This window comes from Myotis myotis, unplaced genomic scaffold, assembly GCF_014108235.1.
Source record: "Myotis myotis isolate mMyoMyo1 unplaced genomic scaffold, mMyoMyo1.p scaffold_m19_p_3, whole genome shotgun sequence".
In the NCBI taxonomy this organism is placed as follows: domain Eukaryota; kingdom Metazoa; phylum Chordata; class Mammalia; order Chiroptera; family Vespertilionidae; genus Myotis; species Myotis myotis.
In genome coordinates this window covers 89,092,779-89,116,153 of record NW_023416335.1, presented here as the reverse complement: position 1 = coordinate 89,116,153, position 23,375 = coordinate 89,092,779, and the positions used below count along the sequence as shown (strand labels likewise).

The 23,375-nt window shown below is 40.6% G+C and overlaps 1 protein-coding gene and 1 pseudogene across 7 annotated transcripts in view; one reads left to right on the top strand and one right to left on the bottom strand.

The window, feature by feature from the left end:
* The window catches only part of WDFY2 (WD repeat and FYVE domain containing 2), a 225,843-nt gene that overhangs the window by 77,242 nt on the left and 125,226 nt on the right, over positions 1-23,375 (bottom strand). The window lies entirely within an intron of this gene.
* LOC118649657 lies at positions 17,111-18,494 on the top strand (annotated as a pseudogene).

Here is a 23,375-nt window from a genome sequence, read left to right as displayed (position 1 = left end):
GCATGTTTCAGATCGAATTAAGAAAAAAAGAAGAAAAGAAAAAAAATGGCAAGTCTGGTTAAGCTCCAATGTAAAGAGCTGTTACCAGTCAGAGTTTGGGGCTGGGGGTGGAATAAAGAAAAATGGAGTATGCTATTAAGCTTCTTTGTACATTTGTCAATGCTTTTTCTATTGCTCCTGTCTCTGAATTTTTATGAAAACCAGGTCCTGCAGAATGAGTCTATCAGATGGTAATATTACTTTATTTGAGCAACAAACATCATACTGAAAAGTTGCTGGCATGCTCTGCCATTGAAGAATATACAAGGCCCATGCTTGTTTATACACATGCCATCTTCAACCCCCTTGTGTGTTTCACAAGAACAATTCTTTCCTATTGGTTTATAAAACTATATCTGTCAAGTAGATACCACAGCTCTTGTCTGGTATCAGAGGTCATCTTAACTGAGTCAGATTGATACTCAGCTTTTTCTCAGTCTAAGTAAGAAGTTGAAAGGCAGTACTCCATGTTTCCACTCAAATGAAAGGTATGGATTTCTTTTTTAGTCATCCTTAGACTCCAACCCATCACAAGCTCCCAGAGATGTCCTAGATTATTCTGTGAAACTCAGGAAGTAATGGAACAGAAGACTAGGATACATAATACTGTGGTGTAGCTCTGGTTGGATCCAGGGAACCAGGCAAGAACCAGGAGCACAGTAAGGCCCAGGGGCACAGAGCAGCCCCCACCTGGGCCAAGTTTCATTTAGTTTCTTTTCTTTTTTTCTTTCTTTCTTTTTGTTTCTTTCTTATACTGTCTTTCTTTTCCTTCCTTCTATTCTTCCTCTCTTCCCTCCTCCCTCCCTCCCTCCCTCCCTCCCTCCCTTCCCTTCCTTCTTCCTTTCTTTCCTTTCCTTCCTTCCTCCTTCTCCCTCTCCCTCCCCCTCCCTTTCCCTTCCTTTGTCTGTGTCCACCAATCTGTTCCCCTCTTTCTCTTTTCAAAGTAATATTCAACCATTGAAAAATATAAGAACTTTTAAATAATCCTATATAATAAAAGCCTAATGTGCTAAGTGTCCAGTCATCTGTTCAACCAATCAAAGGGTAATGTGTTAATGATATGCTAAGGACATTTAACCACTCGCTATGATGTGCACTGATCACCAGGGGGCAGAGAGTCGACCGGTCAATCAGTCACTATGACATGCACTGACCACCAGGGGGAAGACGCTCCAACTGGTAGGCAGTAGGTTAACTTGCTGCTGGGGTCCAGCTGATCAGGACTGAGCAAGAAGGGCCAGACACACCCTGGAGCCTTCCCGCAGTCCCTCCCTAGATGGCCAACCACCCTGCATCCCTCCCTGGACCCAATCATGCACCAGTGGGGTCCCTTGGTCTGGCCTGTGCCCTCTTGTAATTCAGGACCCCTCGGGGGATGTTGGAGAGCCAGTTTCAGCCCGATCTCACAGGCCAGGCAGATGGACCCCACTGGTGCACGAATTCGTGCACCGGGACTCTAATCAACAATAATTAAATTAAAAGGCAATGAGCTTGACTCCTCTGCTATCCCCATGGTTACCTTGACTCTCCACTCTGAGTTTACAATAAAGGAATGCTGCTACACAGTTCTAAGCAAGGTCCACCTGCTCACCTATTAAGGTTCAATGAAATAGATCCTAAAGAATTCTAATAATAGAACCATGATAACTTACACTTAAAGAGTGATTTCAATTTGTTGCTTTAGTTGAAAGTTTGCCAATGGTCTCTTATTTCTTAAAATATAGCACTACTTTGGGGAATAAAAATATAATTTAAATTAGATTATTAACTACTGATTATTTGTCATATTTGTTACATATCAGAGCATACAAATTGATTTAATACTTGATAAACCCAAGTTTTATGAAGAAAACTAAATTAGAGTCTCTATATAGGTTTTCCTCTCCTCTCAGAAAAAAAGTACATCACAAACCAATCAGCAAGTTATACAAAAACTAAACAGGACCTCTTAATTCAGCCAAAATACAATAAAGAATGAAGGAAGGAACATTGTCATCTGCTTAACTGCCCAGCAAAAGTATTCAGGTACTTTTACATGTGTGCCTACGCAAAGCCATAAACTGAAGAGAGGAGATACAAACATAAAAAGTTTCATAAACTCAAAGGTCCTACATTTCTGCGTGGGAACAGAGGTCATCTTTCTTCATCTGCCTCCATAAAAGAAACTGATCTAAAGCCAAAATCTTTTTGAGAGGTGCTATATTGGTAAATTGCTCATTTTACATTTCCATATAAATCCATTTCTGATGTGCTTTATATTGCTTAGTGTCTCGATCATTAATTTACATGAGGGTGATTGATTGTTTTAATTAATTGTGGTAAAAATAGATAACATTAAATTATCATCTTAATCATTTTTAAGTATATAGTTCAGTAGTGTTAAGTATATACACATTGTTGTGATGTTTTCATCTTACAAAACAAACTCTATACCCACTAAACACTAATGCCCCCTCCCCCCAGCCCTTGGCAATCACCTTTCTAGTTTTTGTTTCTATGATTTTAACTATTTTAGATACTGCTTCTGAGTGGAATCATACACTATTTATCCTTTTGTGACTGGCACATTTCACTTAGCAAAATGTCCTTGAGGTTCATCACTATTGAAGCATGTGACAGGATTTCTTTCTTGTTTAAGGCTGCACAATATTCCATTATATACACATACCACATTTTTTCTAGCCATTCTTCTGACAATGGAAACTTGGGTTGCTTTTACCTCTTGGCTATTTGTATAATGTTACAATGAACATGAATGTGCAAATCTCTCTTCCAGATCCTGCTTTGAATTCTTTGGGGTATATACTCATAGGTGGTATTACTGGATCACATGGTAATTTTATTTTTAATATTTAATACTTAAGAGGTTGATTGATTTTAAATTTAGTGTTAGAAAACTATTACTATCTTTAAAATTGCTTTCTTTTTATTTTTTAAAATATATTTTTATTGATTTTAGAGAGGAAGGAGAGGGAGAGATAGAAACATCAAGGATGATAGAGAACCATTGATCAGCTGCCTCCTGCATGCCATACACTGGCGATCAAGCCTGCAACCTGGGCATATGCCCTGGTTGGGAATCGGAACTGTGACCTCCTGGTTCATACATAGGTTGATGCTCAACCACTGAGTCACACTGGCTGGGAGCTGCTTTCTTTTTGTTATACAGTTTCATAATTAACTGGGTCTCCTTTTTGCCTTGGCTACCAGGTAATTCAGAATCAAAGTCTTAATCATACAACCTGTGCTAGACTTTATAATCTATACACTTGTACTATTCTAGGTTTCACTCAGGCTCTTTTGGTTGTCAGGAAATCAAACCAGTGAAGAAGAGAGGGTTTATTGTAAAGAGACAGAGACCATATGAGAGAGCTACTGGCCACTAAGCTGCACTCACCACCCTCTTTCTCCCTTGCAGGCTCAGGACCTCTCTCCTTGCATCTCAGTATTTTTCTCCAAATGCAATCTATTATCCTTTCTCAACCAACCAGTCTTTTCTGAAGACTCAACTTCTATTTCCTCACAACTGGAGCTTGCTTGTAGTCATCTCAGTCTCTCTCGCTAACATAACCTTTCAGCTTCATTTTCTAACCATTGGCTTTCTCTCTTAATATTTCCAGGTTCAAATTCAGGCAGGAATCTGACCAGCCTACACATCTTTTCTTGCAAGGACCCTGCTAGTCCATATGAGGCCCCTAGCCAGTCACTGGGTGAAGCATCCAATCTCAGTTCAACTAATAAATACTAAAAGAAAATAGTCACAACATATAAAACATGTCTACCTCCACTTTTTCATCAGGGCCTACAGAGGGCAGTTCTTTTACCATAGAAGAGGCTAAACAGAGGAAGACATCATGTGTAACATATCTGGTCCATCTTTACATGACCATGACAAGAGAAAACACACACACACACACACACACACACACACACACACACACACACACATTTTCCCTGGCCTTGTCTCCAATTTTTATGTTCACTTTTATTTTTATTATGTATATTCTTGAAAGCTTGTGTGATAAGTTTCTGAAATCAGATGGATCATAATAAACAAATCAAATAAACTTACTTCTACATTTTATAGAAGTTGACCCTATTTTGAAGGCTATTTTATACTATAAAATTGCAGTGTTTCAAAATTATTGAGAAATTTAGAATTTTGAAAAGAAATTCCAGAAAAGTAATGACTTCAGCTCAAATATTTAAATGGAGGTAAATACCTTTATATCCTAATCCTTTTATAGGTGTGAAAAGGCTGAGACTGGAATTTGCACCTCCTGTTTTGTTTTGTTTGTTTGTTTAAATCAGCAGTTCTCGCCGAAACCGGTTTGGCTCAGTGGATAGAGCGTCGGCCTGCGGACTGAAAGGTCCCAGGTTTGATTCCGGTCAAGGGCATGTACCTGGGTTGCGGGCACATCCCCAGTAGGAGATGTGCAGGAGGCAGCTGATCGATGTTTCTCTCTCATCGATGTTTCTAATTCTCTATCTCTCTCCCTTCCTCTCTGTAAAAAAATCAATAAAATATATTTAAAAAAAAAAAAATCAGCAGTTCTCCAACTTTTGGGTCTTTGGTTCCCTTTACTTTTAAAAATTATTGAAGAATCCCATAGTGATGCGTTGTAATAACCTGGTTATTATTTAACAGGAAAGGCATGAAAGGGGGGACCAGATAATAGAGGCATGCCCTTGATACAGCTTTTCGAAAAAGCTGCATTTAACACTCTCCAAGTCTGTTTCCTGCTGATGGATGGGAGAAGGGACTAGACCAGCGGTTCTCAACCTGTGGGTCGCAACCCCTTTGGCGGTCGAACGACCCTTTCACAGGGGTCACCTAAGACCATCCTGCATATCAGATATTTACATTACGATTCATAACAGTAGCAACATTACAGTTATGAAGTAGCAACGAAAATAATTTTATGGTTGGGTCACAACACGAGGAACTGTATTTAAAGGGCCAGAAGGTTGAGAACCACTGGACTAGACAAAGGCAGTTTAGACTCATATCCAGTAAGGTCTGAGTGATGTGGGAAAATGCTTGCTTATCAGTCACACCTGGAAACAGGCATGGAAGCATAAGATCTAAATATATAATAACTTCTAAACAAAGAAGCCACTTTCTCTTGGCTCCCAGGGACCTGGCTCCTGGGACTCCTATTTATTGCAGGGGCACCCTCCCCTGCGGCCACATGGCTCATGGCCAGGTGGGGCTCCACACATGGACTACTAGACTTTAATCTGGCCTAAACACTGAACTACACCTGGCTGCAACATGGAGCAGAAACTCTGGACACTTGCCCTCTTTCTGGCTTTACTGACCTCCCCACTGCACCTTTCCCAGGACTGGTTTAAGGGGCAGGGGACTTTGGAACCTGAGAAATGTAACTCCACAAAAATAAAATAATTTTCCAGATCCCATCTTCCCATGAAATCTTAGAAAGTTCATTTTCTGAAGATATTGCAAGAGCCTCATTTCCACTCATGTCTGAGAAATCTGGCCCATTAATTCCTCCAGCATCAATAGGTTGCATTTAGTGATATTTATCATATTAAAAATTAAAACCAAGAAAATTAAAAAATATTAATCCATCAAAATAGTAATAACTTTATTACCTTACTATAAGTAACATTCATTATGAAGGAATATTTTAAAAAATAAAAAAAATAGGCAGAAAGTGGAATTGTTTTTCATTTTTGCAAATCTGATTAATAGAAGTAGACAGTTAGGTCTTCATTTCTACTTCTGCATTCCATCAGTACGTTTGTTAAAAAATGAGAGTACAAAGGGCAAATAATATCTTAATATTATGAAAATAGCTTTGACCTCACAGACAATACTTTGAGAATACTGGTTCAGTGACTGACCTGACTTTTTTTTTTTAATCTTTATTGCTGAGATTACAGATGTCCCTCTTTTTCCTCCCCATTCCCCGATTCCACCTGGCTCCCTCCCCGCCCCAGGCCTTCACCATCCTATTGTCTGTGTCCATAGGTAATGCATATATGGATATAAAATCTTTGTTTAATCTCTTCCCGGCTCCCCACCCTCCTTCTCTCTGAGATCGTCAGTCTGTTCCATTTCCATGCTACTGATTCTATTTTATTCACCAGTTTATTGTTTTCATTATATTTCTTACTCGTTTATTTCGATTTTTAGATTCAATTGTTGATAGGTATTTGTTGCCATTTTTTTGGTTCATATTTTTTATCTTTTTCTTCTTCCTCTTCTTAAAGAATATCCTTCAACATTTCATATAATACTGGTTTGGTGGTGATGAACTAACTCCTTTAGCTTTTTTTGGGTGTGTCTGTTAAGCTCTTTATCTGACCTTCAATTCTAAATGATAGCTTTGCTGGGTAGAGTAATCTTGGTTGTAGATCCTTGCTATTCATCACTTTGAATATTTCTTGCCACTCCCTTCTGGCCTGCATAATTTCTGTTGAGAAATCAGCTGAGAGTCATATGTGCATTCCCTTGTAGATAACTAATTGCTTTTCTCTTGCTGCTTTAAAGATTCTCTTTTTCTTTAACACTTAGAATTTTAATTATGATGTGTCTTGGTCTGGTCCTCTTTGGTTTCCTCTTGTTTAGGACTCTCTGTACTTCCTGGACTTATAAGTCTATTTCTTTCACCAGGTAGGGGAAGTTTTCCATTACTATTTCTTCAAATAGGTTTTCAATATCTTGCCCTCTCTCTTCTTCTGGCACCCTCATAATGCAAATATTGGTACACTTGAAGTTGTCCCAGAAGCTCCCTACATATTATCCTCATATTTTTGGATTCTTATTTCTTTTTGCTCTTCTGGTTGGGTGTTTTTTGCTTCCTCATATTTCAAATCATTGATTTCTCAGAATTTTCTACTTTACTGTTGAAACCCTGTATATTATTCTTTATTTCAGTCAGTGTATGCTTAGTTTCTGACTGGTCTTTTTCCATGTGTTTGGCATTATCACTAAGATCCTTGAAAGTGATACTAAGTCCCTTGAGGTTTCTAGAAGATTCTTGAGTAACCTTATACTAGTAACTGTGGTTTTGGACTCTATATCCAGTAGTTTGCTTTCTTCCATTTCTTTCATTTGTGACATTTTTCTTTGTCTCTGCATTTTGGCTGCTTCCCTGTGTTTATTTCTATGTATTGGAGAGAGTTGCTATGTCTCCTTGAGTTGGTAGAGTGGCCTTGTGTAGTATGTGTTCTATAGGGCCCAGTGGCTCAGCCTCCTCAGTCACCTGAAGTGGACACACTTGGTGCACCCTTTTGTGGGCTGTGTGCACAGTCTTGTTGTAGTTGAGACTTGATTGCTGTTGGTGTCACTGGGAGGAATTGACCTCCAGGCCAATTGGCGGTAAGGATCAGCTGGGACTACAGTGGGAGAGCTGCTGTGCAAGAGACACCCCTATGGAGCAGGACTTGCTTCAGTGGTGCTTTGGTGCTCATTGAGTCTTCCCCTTGAGTCTGTTGTTTATGGATATGTAGAGTTGTAATCTGGTATGGTCTGACACTGACTACTGGGTACACTGGCTCTTAGGTCTCTAGGCAGGTGCAAAGTCAGCCAACTTCCTGGGGCCACTCAGCAGGAGCTACAGAGAGATCTGCAGATTCTGCCTCTTTGTATTGGTTTGGAAGTTCCCAGATGAGGCCTTGCTATGAAGCAAGGCAGGCTGGTGCTGGTGCCAGATGTTAGGTCTTTTATTGATAGGTTTGTGGTCCCTTGATCCAGCTGCAGCTTATTTGAGATTTTCAAGGACAGGCCATTCATATGCAAAAGCCACTGCAGGCAGCTTGCATGGGGTTGTAAACTGGATGAGGTGGGGTCTTAGGGAATCACCAGGGTGGATCAAATAGAAGTGGCTGCCAGTCAGCCCTGTAACTGGGAGGTCCCAGCATAGGAGCAATGATGCCTGTGAGCACCTCCATCTGAGAGAAAGCCACTTCTCAGATGGCTTTCCTGCCCCCATGCCAGACAAATGTGTCCACCAGAGCCTTGCTCTGGTGCTGGAGCTCAGAGGAAGCAAGACCTTGTAAATTCAGTTTTGCAGCCTGTGTGTCACTGAGCTCCAATCCGCACTGGTTTTTAAAGCCCATAGTTATGGGGACTTTTTTTCCCAGCTCTGGAACCCTGGGCTGGGGGTCTTGTGTGGGGCTGGGACCCCTTGCTCCTCTGGGTGGCCTCCACAGAGACAATCTCCCTCCTGATTAAAAAAACAGCCTGTTCCATGCCTCCACACCTCCTACCAGTCTCAGTGTGCTTTCTTTTTTACTTCTCTAGTTGTAGGACTTCTATTCAGCAGCTTTCCAGCAGTAATGGATGATGGCTGTTCTGTATTTTAGTTGTAATTTTGATGTGGTTGTGGGAGGCGGGCGGCAAGTACAGGTGTTTACGTATGCCACCATCTTGGTTCTCTCTGATCTGACTTTTGGTTTTGACTAATCATTATTTCAGATTCTGTTAATCTGCCTGCAGACTTCAGAGAATTATTCTTGTTTGTTTATAAATTATGAAAAGAGGCTTCAATGGCTACCAAACAATGGAACATTCTCTCCACCCAGGAACTAAGTGGGTTAAGTGCCTGTCAATGCCTAAGGACCCTAATTTTTTCTTTTCTTTACTATATATTTATTGAGTTCAGAGAGGGAGAGAGATAGAAACATCAATGATGAGAGAATCATTGATCAGCTGCCTCCTGCACATCCCCTACTGGGAATCGAGCATGCAACCCGGGCATGTGCCCTTGACCGGAATCAAACCTGGGACTGTTTAGTCTGCATGCTGACGCTCTATCTACTGAGCCAAACTAGCTAGGACTTTTTAAAATATTTTTATTGATTTCAGAGAGGAAGGGAGAGGGAGAGAGAGACAGAAACTTCAATGATGAGAGAATCATTGATCGGTTGCCTCCTGCACACCCACACCAGGGATTGAGCCTGCAACCTGAGCATGTATGTGCCCTGACCGGGGATCAAACCGTGACCTCCTGGATCACAGGTGGATGCTCAACCACTGAGCCACACTGGCTGGGCGGGACCCTGATCTTTTCTGACCTCAGTATTTTAAGAAATGGGAGGAAGGAATGCTTTAGTTGCAAATCCCCAGCCTCAGCTCTGAACTTTGTAAGAAACCGCTAGTCAATTTCTAAGAAGACTGATGTGTCACAATACATGGAAGAATATGAAGCAAGAGAAGTGATAACTGAGGCTTGTGTAACAAGAACAGCTGTTAGCCTCTCTAGATTCAAAACACTGTGTACAAAAAAACAAATTCAGGTTTACAAATTCTTTTGATAAATTCTCATTCAAACTCAGATTTATAAACAAAACACACAAATGCAACTTCAAGGTCTTGCAGCACATAATCTGTTCTCTCTCTAGGTTTGCCTGGATGCTTAACTTAAAGTTTAACTGACATCATTTTTCTTTAATGAAGTGGTTCCCAAAGTGAGGCACATGCACCACAAGGGGCAATTTGACATTTAAGGGGAGTAATTTGAGAATGAATTATTAACAGTGAATTTTCTGCATTTCTTATGGTTCTAGGGGCCAAATATACAGTATATAAATGTATATTGTGACATATTTATGCATTTCAGTTCTCTATTATGTTTTAAAACTTTATTTGCCATTTTTTCATATCAGTTGATATTATTATTACTATTTTTAGGCTTCAGTTCATGGATTTAAAAAAATGTCTTTTTTTTCTCTTCAATCTTTCATTTTATTATTTTTTAAAAATTAAATCTTTATTGTTCAGATTATTACAGTTGTTCCTTTTTTCCCCCACATAGCTCCCCTCCACCCAGTTTCCACTCCACCCTCTGCCCTTACCCCACCCCCCACTGTCCTCATCCATAGGTGTACGATTTTTGTCCAGTCTCTTCCCGCACCCCTCACACCCCTTTCCCGCCTGAGAATAATCAGTCCACTCCCTTTCTATGCCCCTGATTTTATTATAATCACCAGTTTATTCTGTTCATCAGATTTTTTTATTCATTTGATTTTTAGATTCACTTGTTGATAGATGTGTATTTGTTGTTCATAATTTGTATCTTTACCTTTTTCTTCTTCTTCATCTTCTTAACACATTTCGTACCGCTCAGGAGTTTTCTCGTGTTTCGCGCGCCATCTGTTAAGGACCGCTCACGAGTGTTCTCGTTTTTCACGCCCATGGAAAAAGGAGCGAACCTAGATACTTATGTAAATTTTGTTTGGTCCCTCTTTATAGAGGAAAATGTTTTGCGCAGTAACATACATAAAAAAGTACTAGGAACTTTAATTGTTTAATTGTTTTTGTAAATAAAAATGTTATAATTATTGAAAAACAACACCTAAAGTGCATTATGATGATTTAAATAACGTGCAGTTTGCCCAAAAATGTGCGGTCCCTGTCGTATGTCTTAGAGATTTCTATGTGGTACGCAATGTGTTAAAGGATACCTTTCAGCATTTCATATAATACTGGTTTGGTGGTGATGAACTCCTTTAGCTTTTTCTTATCTGTGAAGCTCTTTATCTGACCTTCAATTCTGAATGATAGCTTTGCTGGGTAAAGTAATCTTGGTTGTAGGTTCTTGCTATTTATCACTTTGAATATTTCTTGCCACTCCCTTCTGGCCTGCAAAGTTTCTGTTGAGAAATCAGCTGACAGTCGTATGGGTATTCCCTTGTAGGTAACTGACGTTTTTTCTCTTGCTGCTTTTAAGATTCTCTCTTTGTCTTTTGCTCTTGGCATTTTAATTATGATGTATCTTGGTGTGGTCCTCTTTGGATTCCTTTTGTTTGGGGTTCTCTGCACTTCCTGGACCTGTAAGTCTATTTCTTTCACCAGGTAGGGGAAGTTTTCTGTCATTATTTCTTCAAATAGGTTTTCAATATCTTGCGCTCTCTCTCTTCTTCTGGCACCCCCATAATTCAGATGTTGGGACATTTGAAGTTGTCCCAGAGGCTCCTTACACTATCTCGATATTTTTAGATTCTTTTTTCTTTTTGTTTTTCCGGTTGGGTGTTTTTTGCTTCTTCGTATTTCAAATCTTTGACTTGATTCTTGCGATCCTCTAGTCTGCTATTGGAACTCTGTATAATATTCTTTATTTCAGTCAGTGTATGCTTAATTTCTAGTTGGTCCTTTTTCATATCCTCGAGGGTCTCACTAGATTTCTTGAGGGTCTTACTAAATTTATCAGTGGTTTCTAGAAAATTCTTGAAAAACCTTATGTGTGGTTTTGAACTCTATATCTAGTAGTTTGCTTTCCTCCATTTCTGTCATTTGTGACCTGTTTCTGTGTCTCCACATTTTTTATGCTTTCCTGTGTTGATAGAGTGGCTTTCTGTGCTAGGTGTCCTATAGGGCCCAGTGGCTCAGCCTCCCCAATTACCTGAGGTGGACACTCTTGGTGCACCCCCTTGTGGGCTTTGTGCACAGTCTTGTTGTAGTTAAGCCTTGATTGTTGTAGGTATCACTGGGAGGAATTGACCTCCAGGCCAACTGGCTGTGAGAATCAGCTGTGTCTACAATGGGAGAACTTCTGAGCTGGAGACACCCTTCTGGGGCAAGACTTGCTTCAGTGGGGCTTTGATGCTCACTGAGTCTGCCCCCTGAGTGTGTCCCTTATGGATCTGAGGAGTTGTAATCTGGATGGTCCCACTCTGACCACTGGGTAAACTGGCTCTTGGATCTCTAAGGAGGTGCTAATTTAGCCTCTGCCTGAGGCTACCCAGCAGGAGCTACTGAGTGATCAGCAGATTCCTCTTCTTTATTTGGGATTTGGAGGTGCCCAGATGAGGCCCAGCTGTGAAGCAATGCAAGCTGCTGTGGGGCCTTGGGCCTTCTTTTGAAAGTTCTAGGTCTCTCTGACCCAGCTGCAGTTTGTTAGGAAATTTTCAGATTGCAAAGAACCAGGCCTTTCATATGCAAAAGCCTCTGCACACAGCTTGGGTGGGGCGAGGTCTCAGGGAATCAACAGGGCGGAGCAGACAGCTATGGCTGATCCTCAGTCCTACCATAAGAGGCCCCAAGTCTCATTGTCCCAGTGATCGCTGCAAGCACCTCTGAGAGAAAGCCGCCCTTGAGTTCCGACTGATGCCAGACAGTCCAGTTTCTCCCCGTATGAGTCTGGGTCCTCAGAGACTCGCTGGGAACTGGAGTTCAGAGCAGTTGGGAGCTTGAGACTCCCTCCCGATTGAAAACGACAACCGTGTCCTCAGTTGCCAGCCCTCTCCACGTGCGCCTCCATATCTCTGCACTTTACTTCTGCACCTCCTCTGAGTCTCAGTGTGCTTTTCTCTTTCCTTCTAGTTGTAGAATTTCCACTCAGCCAGCCTTCCTGTGGTTCTGGATGATGTCCGTTTTGTCTTTTAGTTGTATTTTTGAAGTGGTTATGCAAGGCAGCACTTTCCGGTGTTTACCTATGCCGCCATCTTGGTTTTTCTCCTGATATTATTATTTTTTTTAACAATTTCTTCGTGATTTCTTCCCCAGTACTTCAATTGTCCTTTTGTTCTTTTATTTTTCTCTTTCATAGATGCCATGTTCTTTGGAAGCTTGTTTAGACCAAGTTCATGACCTTTTAGGCTTCTTACACGTGAATAAAAGTTCACTTTTTGAATAATAAGAATTATATGACGTGGGTGGGGGAGGGGGAATCAGGATTTTAGAGATGCTTAAGTGGGGCATGGCCAAAAGAAAAAAAGTCTTATAGTGGTTATATAGGATTTTATAAGTGGTTCCTATGGAACCACTGCTTTAATGGTAACATGGTTTTACACTTTTCCACCCCCAAACCCCCCAGCACTGAATGCAAGTAACCAGACGCAGTTGGTTTTACAATACCTCTCCCAAAAGGACGGAAGGGAGAGGGTAAAAGAAAAAAATGACACACAGGTTGGAAATCAACTACTTCCAAGACTGCGTCTGGCAAATTTCAGAATCTTAAGGACAAATGCTCTTGGAAATTATTCAACAGATGAGGAATTTACCCTGCTCAAGGCCACAATCTGAAGCCAGAACAATGATGTATTACACAAGAAAGCCACTGAAGTACTATGCCTTCATTGCCCTTCAGATAGGAAAGAGACTGCATATTTTAAATAACTTCTAAACACAATAAAAGTTCTGCTATTATATTAAACAGCAGATTACATGACAGATCAGTTTACATAAACTCTAATTGGTAATATTTGTTTTTTAAACAAAAAATGGCTCAAACCTTTTGACAAAATTATTCTGAACAAAAAGTTGCCTGCTAAAATTGAAAATTACTTTTAGCTGATGTCATGAAATTTAGCCTGATAGTCAAGGCTGGCAACTACTGTTCAAACTTATGAAAGCAACTGGTGAAAGAAATTTGGACCTTTGGTTGTTAAGTTTTAGATTCTTGGAATTTTAGAGTTTGTAAAGGGTCTTAGAGATTGCATAGTAGTACAATGACTCATTCTTTTTTATCTACTGATCTTTTGATTCACACAAACCTCAAAAAGCCTCTTCAAAAGGATACTGAAACCTGGGTGAATGTCTCATTGAATTTCTATGAGCAAAGGAAAATATTTCAGTGCAAATTCTGAAATCACTGCACACTTCAGAAAATCCAGATGACAATACATATAACAAACACAAAAGATAGATAAGTACAAGTACAACTCATGCCTCCCTCATTTTCTGTTACCTAAGTCTATTGCCTAGAAACACTACTAACTGGTATGCCATGGACATTGACAGTCAGTATACTATATGGTAGTGTACTGACTAAAAATGAGCTTGGCCTGGGAGGTATCTTTGCCAACTACCCTTTCTCTCCAGTCAATTTATTTTACACATTTAGTAATCAGATCTTTACCATCCTTCTTAAACCCACATCCCTTCCAATGCACTTTCAACTAAAGTACATTTGTGCTTGACAGTGGCCTGCACACCCCCACTACCTAGCCTTTGCACTAGTCTCTCCTTTGCAGGAAACTGTTCCCTTTCCCCAATCTCCATCACTTTTCATATTAACCCTTCTAGGCAAGGTTGAATGGTCTGCTCATATGATCACCCCAGACAGAATGAATCTGACCTTTGCTGAAATTCAACAGGCTCATCTTTTATGGTCTTGATCACAATCTACATTAATTAGAGCTATCTATGATCAGATTATTTTATCTTTCCTCATATATTTTTAAATAGAAAAAAATGGAGTTTTTGTTTTCTTTCTTAATACATGTGTCTCCTATATGTCCAGCATTTCCCCCAATATGCCATGAAGGAGAGGTAATCAATAAATATTTATAAAGTAATAAGCATTCCTTTTGTTTTTTTATGTCAAAATTTTAATTGTACTAATATTATAAACACTCTACCTCAAGGTCTTTGCAATGTTTGTTCTTCTACCGTGAACACTCTTTCCCCAGATATCAGCATGACTCACTACCTCAACCTTCAATTTCTCTGCTCAAATGAGACCTCCTCAATGAGGCCTAACATATATGTCTATCCTTTTAAAATTTGCAATCGGTCTCCTCTACCCCACCCTCACATTCCCTGTCCCCCTTACTTTGCTTCATTTTTTCCCGTAGCACCTATTACCTTCTAACATATTTAAGTTTTTATATTTTTCTTTTTAAAAAAATATATTGTATTGATTTTTTTACAGAGAGGAAGGGAGAGGGATAGAGAGTCAGAAACATCGATGAGAGAGAAACATTGATCAGCTGCCTCCTGCACACCCCCTACTGGGGATGTGCCCGTGACCAAGGTACATGCCCTTGACCGGAATCGAACCTGGGATCCTTCAGTCCGCAGGCCGACGCTCTATCCACTGAGCCAAAAACGGTTAGGGCATATTTCTTGTTTATTAAATGAAACATACAAAAGAAGAGGAATGGGGAAGGAGAGAGTTCATTGATGTATCTCAAGCAATTAGAGCACTGACTGGCACATAGTAACTGTTTCAACATTTTAGTATGGGTGCATGCCGGAGACCAATTCCAGCATGACAGCAGGGCTGCATCTGGGAATGGCTGAAGGCATTTCCCCAAACCTGAATAGGATACATTAAATTGATTTCTTGGCTGCCAGACAGCTAAAAGGCATCTTAATCTACATGTTATTGCCTCCTACTGGCCAAACACCTGAACAGCCGTAGGCTAATTTCCCCATTCTGACAATGTTTCTGTGTACCCTTTGAAGTGTATATCTCTGCCTCGCCTCAGGACAAGTTGTGTTAATAAAAAGCATGGGGTCCTGGGGATGAGGAGAACCTAAGGCCTTAGACTTAAGACCTTAGATCTTAGCTCCTTTAGCTAAGCTCCTCTGTCCCCCAAAATGCCTTTCAAAATTATATTTCGTCTCCAGACTCTTTATTAGTCTCTGGACTCTTATTTGATATCTACACACAGCCTTCTCCAGATTCCTGAACCCTTCTTGATGCTGGGACAAGAGCCCCGGCAGGTGCAGCAAACAAGTATGACATTAGGTTTATGCTTTTATATAGAGAAGACATCAAAAAAGGATTAAGTGATTTCCTCATCAACAGTAGGCTAGGAATGGTGAAAAAGGGGGACACCTGAACTAGTTTTAACAATAAAGAGAAATTTTTAAAAAATCCTATATAATAAAAGCATAATATGCTAAGTGTCCGGTCGAACGGTCGGCCGATCAACCAATCAAAGAGTAATATGCTAATCATATGCTAAGGCTGCTCAACCACTCCCTATGACATGCACTGACCACCAGGGGACAGATGTTCCGATCGGTAGGTTAGCTTGCTGCTGGGGTCCGGCCTATCAGGACTGAGTGAGATGGGCTGGACACGCCCTGGAGCCCTTCCACAGTCCCTCCCCAGCTGGCCAACCTCCCACGTCCCTCCCTGGCCCGATCATGCACCGGTGGGGTCCCTCGGCCTGGCCTGTGCCTTCTCACAATCCAGGACCTCTCGGGAGATGTCAGATAGCCGGTTTCAGCCCAATCCTGCTCAATGCAGGAGCTGTCCCCTGGTGGTCAGTGCATTCCCACAGGAGCAGTGCTGCTCAGCCAGAAGCTGGGCTCACAGCTGGAAAGCGCAGCAGCAGTGGTGGGAGCCTCTCCCACCACTGCGGCAGCACTAAGGATGTCTGACTAATGGTTTAGGTCTGAGGGCTCCCAGACTGTGAGAGGGCTCAGGCCGGGCTGAGGGACCCCTTCCCCTGCCCGAGTGCAGGAATTTTGTGCACTGGGCCTCTAGTAATAAAATAAAACAAGCCTAAATCAGAAAAAAAAAATAGTAGGCTTGGAAGTAAGAACTAGATTTCTCAATTTGGGGGTCAATGCTAACCACAATAGGTTTGAATAAAAATATGTACAATCACCAGACATTCAAATAATAAAAGAAAAAAGGAAGGGAACCTAATTACTAAAGCTATTACTTTTTGTAATCAATGCCAAAAAATAAAAGAGCACTTGGTTTTGACTCAAATCTCAGGACTAATCAATGTTTTACTTCCTAGTTCAATAGCAAAACACCATAATATGTGTTTTTTTTTTTTTTACAATTAACATATAACATTTTATTAGTTTTAGGTATACAAAATAATGGCTTGATATTTGTATTCACTGTGATGAGTTGTTTTATAAAGTTAACTGGTTCTAACCATGGTCTCTGCGCTAAAATGTTGTTACATTTTTCTGTATTTAAACTGACAGATTTTCAGCCTGAACATTATTTAAACCAATAAGTGTGCAGAGAGCAAGTAATGAGCAAACATTACCTATTCAACCCAGTTTTACTAGCCAAAAATGGTGCTCACAAAAAAGAAACTGGCTTAAAACTTCAGAGTTTTTAAAAATTTCTTTAAACTTGAGATGACAAATAATTATGTAAAAAACTCTAATTTCAGATAAAATTATTAACTTTATCAAAAAGTAAATTAAAGTTCATCTTTTCTTGAAATGAACAGAATTTCTGCTATAAAAATAATAATTAATATTTATTGAGACCTTTATATAAATTACCTCATGTGATCCTCTTAACAACGATGAGGCACATATTCTTCCTAATCTACAGTGAGTAAATTGAGCCTTATGTGAAGTTAACCAACTTGTATGTCATTATCCAGCTAAAAGATGACAGAGCTAAAATTCAGATGCAGAATTCTCTGGGAGCAGTTCATACCTCAACAACCAGGATATCTGCCCCTGATATCTGAAGGCAAAGTGTGTTAACAATGATTTTTCCCATGAATTCTGAGTAAACTCTACCTGATAAAGGGATAGAAGAGAGGAATAAAACAATCACTTATTCCATATCAGAGCTGGTGGGAAACAAGGGCTTCTATAAGAATGATTAGAATGTAAGAATGAAAGTAAAAGAATAAAGAAACTCTGGAGGGAAACACGGTGCAACTAGCTTGGTTTTCATTCACTTGAAAACTATTACTGAGGTTTCAATTTGTGCAAGGCTCTCTACTGGGTATTGGAAATACCAACGCATGTAATGTTTCCTGCCTTCAAGTTGCTCAGGCTAATGGAGGTTAGAAACAAACAAACAAACACAAAAAACAAGGAAATAGGTGATCAGCAAGAACAAGCACCTTATAAAAGGCAGCAAAAGAGGAGCTAAAAAGGAAGCAGTTGATCCATTTTCTAAGGAAGACTGGTGTGATGTGAAAGCACCAGGTATGTTCAATATACGAAATATAGAAAAACACTAGTCACGAGAACTCAAGTAACCCAAATCGCATCTGATGGTCTCAAGGGTCATGTTTTAGAAGTGAACCTAACTGATCTGCAGAATGATGAAGTTGCATTTAGAAAATTCAAGCTAATTACTGAGGATGTTCAGGACAAAAACTGCCGGACTAATTTCCATGGCATGACTCTTCCCCATGAAAAATAAGCTCCATGGTAAAAAAAAATGGCAGACCATGACTGAAGCTCATGTTGATGTCAAGACTACTGATGGTTATTTGCTTCATCTATTCTGTGTTGGTTTTACTAAAAAAAAAAAAAAAATGCAATATTCAGATTCAGAAGACCTCATATGTTCAGCATCAACAGGTCCACCATATCTGAAAGAAGATGATGACAAATGACTTGAAAGAAGTGGTCAATATACAGCAGGAAGGCCGGGGAGGGTGGGAGGGCAGGAGGGGGGCGGGTAAGAGATCAACCAAAGGACTTGTATGCATGCATATAAGCATAACCAATGGACATAAGACACTGGGGGGTAGGGGAGGCCAGGGGATTGTCAAGGGCGGGGGGAAACAAAGGAGACATATGTAATACTCTTTGTAATACTTTAAGAAATAAAAAAAAAAAAAAGAAGTGGTCAATAAAATGATTCCAGATAGCAGTGCCAAACTATTTAACCACTCCATGATATCTTTCTTAGAAAAGTAAAGTGCTGAAGAAGCCCAAGTTTGAACTGAGAAAACTCAAGGAGCTTCCTGGTGAAGGTAGCAATTCTAGAAAACCTACTGGGAATGAGACAGGTGCTAAAGTTGAATGAGCCCCAAGTCCAAGAATATGTTTAAAATTCAGACATTTAATGGCAACAAATAAAAATCCTATTTGTGAGGGGGTGGGGGAGGAATAGGGGAAAATATGAAAAACAAGGAAATTAGAATTTACTAAATTTCTCCTATTTACTATTTTGAGGAACCCTATGTGTTATCTTACTTAATATACAATCATATAAACTAATATGTATGTAACATACATATAAACTAATAATTAATTACACATAAATACTATAGCAGAAATTTCAACTAAATGCTATGAGAGGCCTTAAGAAGGGCCCCAAACTCATAAGAATGGGTTTGGGGCTTTAAGCTAATTGTTAAAGATATGAGAGGAGTTCCTCAGGGGGAAGGAAGCAGGAGGTCAGTAACGGTAACAGCCTCTTTTAGCAAGGGGACTCCATGTATATGGGCATGGATTTGTGAACCATACAAGTATGATATTTGGGTAAGAGAGTTTGTAATAAATGAAGCTGACAAAGTAGGCAGGAATTAAGAAATGTGAATTATATTCTTCTAGAAGTTGTTGAGAGTCTATACACAGAGGAGTGGCATGATTACACTAGAATTTTAGATATGTGATGGCAGAGTAGCTATAGGAAACTAGATAAGAGACAGTAGGAACAGTCAGGGGCTTACTGCAACAGTCCAAGCAAATGCTGTGAGGGACAGAAAGATTTAAAGTATTGGTGGAAATAAGCAAAAAAGGAGAGTCTGGGGAAAGCTCTGAGGTAAGTCAGTAGGCCAGGGCATTGATTGCTGTAAGATTTGAGGGGGAAATGTAGATCTACTATAACTCCTACTTCTAGTTGTGGCTCCTTGGTGATGTCATTTACTGAAGGAAGGAGAAAGAGCATATGTTGGGGAAAGAGAATTATTTCTATTTAGAATATGCTAAATCACAAGTCTTAGAGACTCGAGGTAGGAATGCCATGTAAGCAGCTAGGAGTCATAGTTCAGGCTCTGGAGGACAGAATGGGCCATCTTGAGAACTGTATATGTAGGATAATTAGGCTGCAGGCGCAGATCACCAAGAAAGTTTGCAGCACAGGCAGAACCTTGGAGAGCACTGACATCTAAGGCTTTGCCAGAGAAGGAAGAGCCAGTAAAAACATCTGGAGAGCCCTAGCCCGTTTGTCTCAGTGGATAGAGCATCTGCCTGAGGACCAAAGGGTCCCTGGTTCGATTCTGGTCAAGGGCACATATCTCAGCTGCAGGCTCCTCCCCATCTGGGCCTGGTCCAAGCTCATGCAGGAGGCAACCAATCAATGTGTTTCTCTCCATAGATATTTCTCTCTGTCTTTCCCTCTCTCTTCCACTCTCTCTAAAAATCAATGAAAGAATATCCTCAAGTGAGGATTAAGAAATGATAGTAAAATAAATCTCAAGAAAAACCAAACATCTGGAGAGGACTTGGGGTTTACTAAATTGGAAATAGGTCATGCATGCATATAAGTCTAACCAATGGACACAGACACCAGGGGGGTAAGGGCATGAGTAGGGAGGGGTAGGTGGGGGGGGTGGGCAATGGGGAGATAAGGACACATATGTTATACCTTAATCAATAAAGAAAAAAAGAGAAGAAATGAAGATTTACTAGGGACTGAGCTTGACAGTATGGTAAAAGACTCCATAATTCAAACCAATAGGAGAACTGATAAAAGCATAAGAATAGAGGCTATGACAGTAGATAACAATATAATAAAAAGACGCTGAGAAAAACAGGAAAAAAAAAAAGAAAATAGCACACTACTTAACCCAACCCACTGGAAGGCACCTTTTCAGCTCTTTTCTCTTCTAGCCATGACAGATAAGCTCTCGGCAAAAGAACCTGCCCTATCTTTCCAACCCAAGTGACCAGTTGGACCTGAGTGATTGCTGCTGATGGAAAAGGTGTGCTGCTCTACATGGCAGTACAATTAGCAGTCTTTTGGCAATGTGTAATCTGCCTCAATGAGATTAATGTGTAATACTGATCGTTTTCTTCCTATACTAAGAGTATTTACGAAAATGTCATATTCACTGGTAACTATGAGTAGAGTTATCCCTCATCTGTGGGAATAGATGAGTGAATTGTGATTTGTGGCACCTACCTTCAAGGTATAGTGCTACAGGAGTCATAAATAAACAGGGAGGGGAGCCCACTTTGTAAACAAAACCTCCTCTGGGTTACCACCATCCTGAGTCACTATAGCATCCAACTGCAGTAAAACAAAGAAAACACAAGCCCAGCAGCAAACCCCAGCACTGCACCCATGATCAGGGCAGACCCAATGCCACTCCCTTCTCTAACGTAAGCTTCTAGGCAGAAAGGCTAGAAAAAAGCCTGCTTTCAAGACTCTCTCAGATCAGAGTAGATGTAGTAACACGAGATGATGGCAAGTCAGTGACAAAGGGACTATAAAAGAGTAACAGTGTCCTTCACACATTTTGGCTTGAGTTCTCAATCTTTATATCAAAGGAATAAATGGCAGATGGCTCCTTGGGGTTAGTTTCATGACTCTGTTGTTGTCAAGGTACTCTGGGAGGAATGCCTTCAAAGGTGACTGACATGGAATACCATATCAGTACTTCTAGGCTCTGAACCTTGCGATCTAAAGGACAGTGATATGAGAACCATGACCCGATATATAGTTTGTATAAAGGATTAACTTAAAATAAAAATTAGAAAAATATTTGTGCACATAAAGATATTATTTTCGCATGTCTACATGGAAATCCTATATAATAAAAGGGTAATATGCAAACTGACTCAACGGCTGTTCTACTGGTCGCTATGTTGCGCACTCATCACCAGGGGGCAGATGCTCAACGCAGGAGCTGCCACTGGTGGTCAGTGTGCTCCCACAGGGGAAGTGCCACTCAGCCAGAAGCCCTGAGCCATGCTCATGGCTGGCGAGCACAGTGGAGGTGGTGGGAGCCTCTTCTGCCTCTATGGCAGCACTAAGGACCCCTCGGGGGATGTCTGACTGCTGGTAGGCAGACATCCCCCAGGGGTCCTGGACTGCAAGAAGGTGCAGGCCAGGCTGAGGGCCTCCCTTCCCCCGCTCCCCAGTGCATGAATGTCGTGCAATGGGCCTCTAGTAATTAATAAAATATTTGTGACAGATTCCTAGTGTTAAAAAAATTGTAGGACCACAGATAGCTCTCTGGACACTGGCCCCTAAAATTCAGACTCCCAAATGAATAGTAAGTTATATAGCTCTTGATGGCTGGTAACCTTCCTGCCTCCTATACTCTTAGTTCACTGGAGTAAGGTTGTCTCTTGTGACGAGAAATTTGCTACATCTTCTCCAGCCACCCATTCAGAGTATCTTTAGCAATTGCACACTTCTCTGAGCCTAACCTTCTCCTGAGGGTGATGAAAATTAAAATGGCAACAACTTGGATAAAAAAAACTTTGCAGAAAAAAACTTGTATTTGACAGCCCACATTTTGCAAATTACTGGTAATTACTGTGATAAGGCAGCAAAGACTGAGTGAAAATGGGACTAGAAATAAGTTGAGTCATCCTAAGGAGTATGCCACCATGAAGCCACTTCCTCTTCTTTGGAACCAGCCAACTAAATCCACATGACATAGATTATAACCAAGGCTTCTGGCTACCACCAGCGGAGGATGCTGCTGCTAATGACAATAATGTTGCCAGGAGCTAACACTTATGGAGCACTTGATATACAAAGGCACTGTTCTAAAAGCTTAATGTATATGATGTCAGATAATCCTCACAACAACTCTATAAAATGGATATATTATTCTCGTTTTACAGATAAGAAAATTAAGAGTAGAGCAACTTGCCCAGGGTGACACAACTTGTAGAGTGAGAGCTGTGATTTGACTCAGGCAGTTTGATCCAGAGTCTATGCTCTTAACCTATCTATATTGTCAACTTGATTGACTATATTAATTAACTCACTCACTAATTCATTTGACAAATATTTAGTTACAATTCATAGGCACTGTACTGGGGTGTCAAGGATGTAAGGATGTAACAAAGAGTCAAGCTAAACAGCCAATGTCTTGTGGAGCTTATGCTGAATACATGTACTAATCAAATAATCACCCATATAAGTATAAAATGGCAACTATGACAACTGTTACAGAGGAGGGGCACTCAATGCTATGAGCAGTTATAATCCAGGGACATGTTGGAAGACTGGGGAAGACTTCCCTAGGAAAATAAAAAGTAAACTATCTGAATGACGATAGCTTGAGTAAGTGAAGGGAGGAAGGAAGCATATTCACAGAGAGCTCTGTGAAAGGAGGGAACATAGTGAGTCTAAGGGATTAAAAGTTGGCCACTAAGGCTGAAACTCCAAGAGGAAGGGCTTTGCACAAAAGGAGGCTGCAGAGGGCAGGGGCAGACATGGCAAGATCGCACAGGCCACGTGAAGAATTTTGGCCTGTGTCCCTAAGAGTAAGGGAAAGACATTAGAGATGCTTGGCGGGGGAAATAACAAGGTAAAATGTGTTTTTTAAAAGGCCCTTCTAGCTCCAATATGGAAAACAAATTGGAGGAGGCAGAAGGGATATGGAATGACCAGTGAGGGGGTCAACCGAGGGTCCAAGGAGAAGACGATGGAACAGGGCAATGGTGGTGCTGGTTGCGGGGGTGGGAGGTGATAATGATGATGATGTTGATGATGAAGAGGGATGGAAGCTGAAAAGCATTTAGGAGGTAAAAATCAATTAAGTAATGGACTGGATAGAGTCTAACAATGAGGAAGGAAGATGACTACAAAAATCCCTGGTTCTTGCAAGAGGGTAAACAGTGGTTACAGTCACTAAAATAGGAACACTGAGAAAAAGCAGGTGTGTAGAGAGGAACAATGAGTCTGATTTTGGACCTGGTGAATTTGAGGTTCCTTTGA